Source organism: Limulus polyphemus, unplaced genomic scaffold, assembly GCF_000517525.1.
Source record: "Limulus polyphemus unplaced genomic scaffold, Limulus_polyphemus-2.1.2 Scaffold2189, whole genome shotgun sequence".
Lineage (NCBI taxonomy): Eukaryota > Metazoa > Arthropoda > Merostomata > Xiphosura > Limulidae > Limulus > Limulus polyphemus.
Genome location: NW_013667799.1, coordinates 200716 through 208401, shown reverse-complemented (window position 1 = coordinate 208401; position 7686 = coordinate 200716). Strand labels below are relative to the sequence as shown.

General features: G+C 31.9%; 1 protein-coding gene across 1 annotated transcript in view; it reads right to left on the bottom strand.

The window, feature by feature from the left end:
* Positions 1 to 55: 55 nt before the first annotated feature.
* The window catches only part of LOC106466218, a 95445-nt gene continuing 87814 nt past the window's right edge, over positions 56 to 7686 (bottom strand). The window contains exon 14 of the mRNA XM_013926467.2: positions 56 to 590. The gene's annotated coding sequence lies outside the window, so the exon portion shown is untranslated. The remainder of the gene's footprint in view (positions 591 to 7686) is intronic.

Genomic DNA, 7686 nt, shown 5'->3' with positions numbered 1-7686 from the left:
AATATATAAAATATAGTACTAGCTCTATTATTATTTGGCCAATTGTTAGTAGATTTCACTAATATGTCATTAAAAAAATGTACTTTTCTTTAAACCTGAAAGCAGTGTGTTAACTAAAACCAGTCCAACTCCATGTAACAAACTTAATCATAATTGAGTTTTTTTTTAAATTTACTTACGTATTGCCAAATGTATACAGATCAGTGTTCTACAATATAATGTTACAATTAAGTATTTTGAAAGCAGAGTACCAACAGAATGTGTAGACATGTTCACTATGTACCTCTTCACATAACATAATGCATCCAATTCAATAACTAATTTACATAAAACATATCACTAGTTCTTTTGTACATTATGTAAATGTCTGTACTAAATATATCTGTAAAAATATGCACTGCATACAAGACAAAAACCATATTTAACTGGTTCTCAAAGCTACGAATATATCATTTTCTATGTTTAACTAACCAATACTGTTTTGTGACTTAACATTATCAACAACACATTACGACTAAAACATTGTAAATGTTGATCTTATGTTAACATCTAGCGCACCTCTCTTCAAACGCTGTCAATAATGGGCCAACCTGTAAAGATAAATTTGGAATGAGTAAAGTACAGCATAAAAGTAAACAAATAGATTATTTTTGTCATTGTCATGCAAGTAAACAATACACACATTTAAAATAAAGAAAACAGGTTATGACAAGTCTGTTTTTAGTCTTATCAGCATTATATTAAATCCATTAATAAGAATGTTTTTTTTTTTCACAATGACATTTTAGATCACATTTCAGTTAGAGAAAAAAGGTTCATCAAGAAATCTCAAATAAACTGTAGAAACAATGGCTTATCCTTGGATGGATGTATCATAAAGGCATTAGTACTACAATTATAATGAATTAGTCCATCACTTAAGATTGGTATACCTTAAGAGCTAACATGTTCCTATATTAAGGTCAATCAATTCCTTAGGTGAATTTATCATCTTCTTAATTTTTACACACATAATACAGGGATATTTTATAGGTGGCTTGCTTAAGCACAAAGCTATACAATGGACCACCTGTCCTCTGTAGGTATAAAAAAATATTTTAAAACAAGAATTATGTTAATATATGTGAAAGATAAATACCAAATTTCTTGGCAAGCATACTCTCAACTATGTTAAAACTAAAATACTGTAGGTCATATAAATTAATGATGATAATGAATTGGTTTATTCATTAATTTGGAGGGAATAACTGGTATCTACTCTTTTAAACAATCTTACCAGTAAATAGTTCCTTTTAAATATACAAATCATATAAGCATATCCTTCACATTATAACTAAGTCTTTGATCTGGAAAAATCAGAAGTTCAAAAACACTCAGCATTTTATAAAAAAGGAACACCTTAACTTTATTTATTTCATTGAAGTTAAATCCTGATGTAAATTTGTCAACAAATCTCATTAATTGAAGGCACTTCCAGCAAAATTACATGGTTAATGGTAATCTTTTTATTTATCAACTCTGGAACACTTGTGATGATGTTGGCTATAACGTGTGGTTCTTGTCCCGAGCTGGTAGTCCGGTCACTTAAAAAAAATCATGGCCAACTGTTGTCAGTATCTGACAAGAATTCTGTAGTGTGTGTGTGCGTGCGTGCTTGGCTTCTCATGTTTTGTGGGCTGTTGTCAAAACAATCCTAAAAGCTTGATAAAAATAGCTAGTTGTGATCTGCTCAGTAAGATTTAAACCTTAACAGTGGTCTGTAAGAAACAGATCTTGGTGTAATGGTTGATCAGTCTCTTATGCTATCCAAGCAGTGTGCTGTTACTAGTGGTAAGGCAAATAAGATTTTAGGATGTATCTATAGAAATGTACAAGTCTAAATATGTTATAATTTCATTGTATAGGTCACTGGTTAGGCCACATTTGGGGTATCTTTTTCAGTCTTGAGCTCCTTATCTCAGGAAGGACATTGAATTGTTAGAAAGGATTCAGCAAAGTGCTATTAGGATGATACCTGGGATGTTGTCATACGAGAACAGGCTAAGATCTCGGAGATTGGTTTCTCTTTAAAAAAAGAGCTAAAGAGGATCTGATTGAGGTATTTAAGAATGTTAAGAGAATTGATAGTTGCAATTCATCATATTTTTTGTCATACTTAATGGTGAGAATGGTAGGGCTAGGGGACATAAATATAAATTTAGCAGGGCAGGAGTAATCTTTTAGTATTGTTTTTCTGACAGGTTTGTTGATTTATGGAATGTGTTGCCTTGAGATGAGTAGATGCAGTAAACATAAGGGAGTTTAATGGAAGGCTTGATAAATATTTGAATGATAAAGGCTGGCTTTGAGTTGTAGTTTAAGGAATGGGATGGCCTAGCCAGACCTTGTTGTCCTTTAAATCTTATGTTATGCTCTACCATGTTATATATATGCAAAAATGGTCATTTTTTGAAGTTAGGTTCAATTCATTATTCATTCTAGTGAACTGTTGTTATGTATGATATTAGGCATACTTATGATATTTCTTAATTAAATATTTTATTACAAAAAACCTATTCTCAGCTGTAGTCTAAGTCAGACTACTGTAAAGATATAACAATAGTGCTATCAATTTTGTTATAAGCATTTAAGTTTTTATGTTCATTTTTTGAGCAATCATTTCAAATACTAAAAATGAGAAAAAAGATTCAGTCAAGCTGTATCAATAAGATTCAATCAAGCTGTATGAATGTAACTATAATATAAAATAGATAATTTCAGTTTTGGCTAAATCTGAGAAGTTCTACAGTGAAGTAATAAACTGGAAAAGTGGGATTGAATAATGTTTAAAAGATATCAGAACTGAAAGAAAGACCAATTGTAATGGAACACATACACTCATCTGTAGCCTTTTGAAGTTGAAGAATATTATACAAAGATGATTTAAAAATGTTGGCGAAATATTAAAATTACAATATTTGTATCATGCTAATGAAAAATGTCCTCCACAGTGACCACAATGAAAGGTTGAACTAAATTCTAATATTTTCTGTGGACGAGAAGACTTGAACAGTTAACTTGTTATTTTAGGAGAAAATATAATGGAAACATTGGACAAAAGTAAATGAATAATAAAAAATTTTTTTGCAGTTTTAGAAAGAAAAGAAATTTAAACATGTGCTTATCTATAAAACACTAAAATTCTTTTCTTGTGGAGTAAACTTCATGCTGTCGACAATCACAATTCTAATGTTCTTGGCATAATAAAGAGCATACATTGTGAGAACGTACATCAGCTCTCTTCTCTTGCCATAAGCCAGGTTCCTTTTCTTGCAGTTGTGACCATACGATATATTCCTCCCAGGTATGGGGAAGTGGATGGGAATTTATTTTGGAGCTAAGCACCTGTTTGAAATTCATTTTAATTATTAAAATGTAAAATTCAATCACATAGAACTACCTGAAATCCTAAAAGCCAGAATGCTCACATTGAAATGAAGGTGGGAACTGGAAAGTACCATTAGGAACACTGCTTACCAAAAAGTAAGGCTCTTAGGCAGGAAAGTAACAAATCAAAATATAACCAACAAATTAAGTGGTCAATAGCTTGGGTAGAATCCAGAACCAGAGTAAAGGTCAATAGAATGGATTCACGAGAAAACTCAGTGGAGTGAACAAGACTCGAAGAGAATGGGCCAAAGTGAATAGACACAGAAAGGTATTCTTACGTGAACCCAAGAATTAAGAATGGGCTCGAAAACTCTGGAACATTGCATCAATTAATATTAAGAAAAGATAAAATAAAAGGTAATCCTTATTTTGGTTGTAACTATGAGACATCACATCTTGTTTCTGATATCTGTACACGATGTCTCATATTACAAGGAGAGATGATAATTTTTTGTTGTTTTATAATCAAATAATATCTCTACTTCAGACACCCCTGGAGGTGTTAACACGGGAGTTGGGTGGTATAGAAATACCATGGATGCTATACACAACATAGGTATGGGCTCAAGTAGTAGATAAGCAGGTAACAGAGAATAACTCACCTGCTAGGGATTTCAACTGGCTTGAAGGATCACAACCAGAGGCAAACAAGCCCCAGTAATATAATGTAAATAAAATTTAGAGAACATACTTGGATTGATTTGTCCATGTGTGGCCTGCAAGATACCCTTTTGAATCTGAGGATAGTGATTCTCGAACACAGTACCGCAACCAAGAAAAACATTTGTGAAAATATGAAGGTATAAAGGTAATATAGTGCTAACATTCAAAGATTCAGTATTCAACGAACCATACTGTTTTGCTCATTCAACTTTGGTTTAGGTCCATTAATTAAGATTTTCTTTTTTTGCAGTTCTTTTGCTGTTGGCCTTGAACTTAAGATTCTGTCCAAGGCCAGTAGTGAACTAAAACTGCAAGCAGAGAAAAGTCTATTAATTAATAGACTCAAACTGAGGTTGAATGATCATAACGAGTGGTTCATTTATTCTACATGCATGAGGTCAGTCTATTGGACTGAACTTTTATTGCAGAATTAATATTTACCATAAATTCTATAATAGCAAATTAACTTTATGTATCTTTAGCAAATTTGGTAAGCTTTCAGTAAACATTACAAGAATATTGTACAAAAAAAACTATATACATTTTATCTACCCTAACACTATATTAGCTCAATCCATATAATCAACATTGTAACCATCATAAAGAATACAAAATAAATTTTGTTCTTTCTAGAATGGCTGCAAGTTGCAACAGAAAGTTACAATTATTTATCCTAAAGAGCCTTAGGCTTATAAAAGCTTACATTAGTTTTTATTTATTTTTATTGCTTTATTGGCATTTGATCTATCTAACAACCACAAATAACAATAAATCACCCAGAGGGAGTGCAGAGAGTTTAGGGTAAACAAAATTTCAGGTTACATAATGTGATGTCTAACGATATATGTTTTATCTATACAAATAAGTATTAAGTTTTTACATTTAAGTTACTTTTGTTCAAGAATATATCAATAAATCAGAAATTTAGCTGTTACTTCATGATTGAGGCCTTTCACTCTTGAATTCCAGTCTTTATTAATCCTAAACATTTCTACATTGTTTGTATAAAAAAATAGTTCATATGGCTTTAAAATATGCATTTTAAAACACAAACAATAAAACCAAATACTTCAAAATTAATATAATTTACCTGGCCTACTAACTGCCCTATAAAATGGGTTACAATTTTTTATTAATTATTGAGCACCAACTTTGGTCTTCATTCAATAAGATATCCTAGGAAAATGGTGCATGTTACTGAAATAATTAACATAAAGACATCATAATCACATGGTTCACAAAATGACCTTTCCATTGGTTACGAATGCACCATTGACAAACAAGTGTAAGTAACCAAATAATTTGAAGAACATCAGTTGGGTAGAACTTCTGTGGTGGATGTAACAAACTTATAGTTATCTCATAAAGTAAATGTGAGAGGTTATTATTTTAAAATCAGTACAGTTAGTATTTATACTTGGTTTACCTAATGGATGGACATTCTGAAACCCATATAAGGGAAGAAAGAAAATTCAATATAAAAATCAAAGCAAAGGCATCATGTAAAACACACAGAAGTGATGACTGAAAATATATTTTAGTATTTCCTTTTTTAAATTAAGACATCAAAACTTATATAATATTAAAATTTGAATTGTAAACTATGTTTTGATGCAAAATACATACGTGGATAATGAAGTTATTCAATTAAATTTTGAATGCAACTTTATAAAAGTTGTGACATCCATACTTTGATCAACACACATGCACATAGAATTAAAGGTCTGAAGGACAAGAAAGAAAAGAGGATCTTGTTGGAGTAAACTCTTGATCCAATCAAAACTGGAGGAACACAGGAGTGATGGAAGATACAGGTGTGAAACCAGACATATCTAAAAATAAAGGTCCCATTGGAGATGTCACCTGTGAGTGTACACCAAAGGAATGAAAACAAAGTGAAGCCATTGTTCCCAAAGCAAAAAGTATGTCTTTCGCAGTAGGTGCACAAGATCCAAGGATTTCAATGTCACAGGAGATAATTAAATGTTTCTTGAACTGTGTTAATAATAAAAAAAATTGGATGTACCAAATACTCTGCTTATACTAAATTGGGATTGGAGTTTTAGATGGTCCATGCAAGAAATGCAGATGATGTCTCCTAGAAAAGATGATTTAAGTCAGGTCTTTTATATCTTTGTTTCTTCTGAACCACAAAGAGATGGGAGTAGAAACATGAAGAAGTATGATAAATTATCTTGACTTTTTCTTTTTGAAAGATTTCCTAATTTTTACATGTGTCAGCAATTGAATTAAAGGGAAGAGAAAAAACATTAATAAGTCCAGACTGAAGGATCTGTCAAATCCAAGGGTCCACAGAAGAATCAATGGTCCAATACAACTGCCTCAAAAGTCTAGATGGAAAATTTGACTGGAACATTGACTGGGTAAGGAAGACCACACTTGCTTATGTCCACTCAGAAATGAGTAGAAATAGCTGATATCCACTGAGAAGCAGACAAGAGAGGCAAGGCAGGAGGACAAACATTACTTTAAAGTTGTCTCAAAAGAATGACTACCAAAAGTATGCTAAAATGATAAAAGCCTAACTGGCTAATTCAGTCATGCTTCTCTTGAATTAATGACAAAGAATGCATAAGAACGTAACAACCACATCTGTAAAAACAGCAGTGAAGGAAGACTGCAAGGTATACATTTGTTCCTGATTAAAATAATCGATAGAACAAGAGTAGCTGATATCTATTAATTACTCCACAGAAGAAAGCCTCAAAATGAGACAAATTCATAGGGTGAAAAACAGAAAACTGACAATGAGTCAGAGAAGATGACCACAAAGAAGACCCCCCCCTCTCCTAAGATAAATGATCTAATGGTCAAAAACTTTACATGCAAGATAAGTAGAGGAAGATAACCCTTGCTAAAAGACTATTAAAACTGAGTTGATTTTTAATGCACCAGCAATTACCCAAAAATCAAAAGAGGGAAAACATAATGAATCAAAAATTTAATTGTCCAACAAACCATCAGAAATTTCAGACAATAGAATTAGCTTAAGATTTAAAAGAGAGTGTACCTAAGAAAAAAAGAAATCAGACCAACAAAAGCTTCTCAATTAGGGCTAGTTGACAAATCCTGCTGTTAAAAACATAATGATGGTAAATAAGCCTAAACAAGAGATTTTTTTTTAAATCCTCATCTTCATGATAAAAGGGTAGATGTTTAACAATCAAGCATGAAACCCACCAGGGACAACAGCACACAAAAATGTAAATAATGGCCTGAAAACGTTGATCACTGATAAGTATTGACGATATAACCATGGGATCTCCCTGCACACCATAAGGGAATTACATTAATAATGGGAAAGCAGGGTTTATTTAATCCAGTGTATAATGGGAAAGCAGAGTTTATTTAATCCAGTGTATAATGGGAAAGCAGAGTTTATTTAATCCAGTGTATAATGGGAAAGCAGGATTTATTTAATCCAGTGTATAATGGGAAAGAAGGGTTTATTTAATCCAGTGTATAATGGGAAAGCAGGGTTTATTTATTCTAGTGTATAATGGGAAAGCAGGGTTTATTTAATCCAGTGTATAATGAGAAAGCAGGGTTTATTTATTCTAGTGTATAATGAGA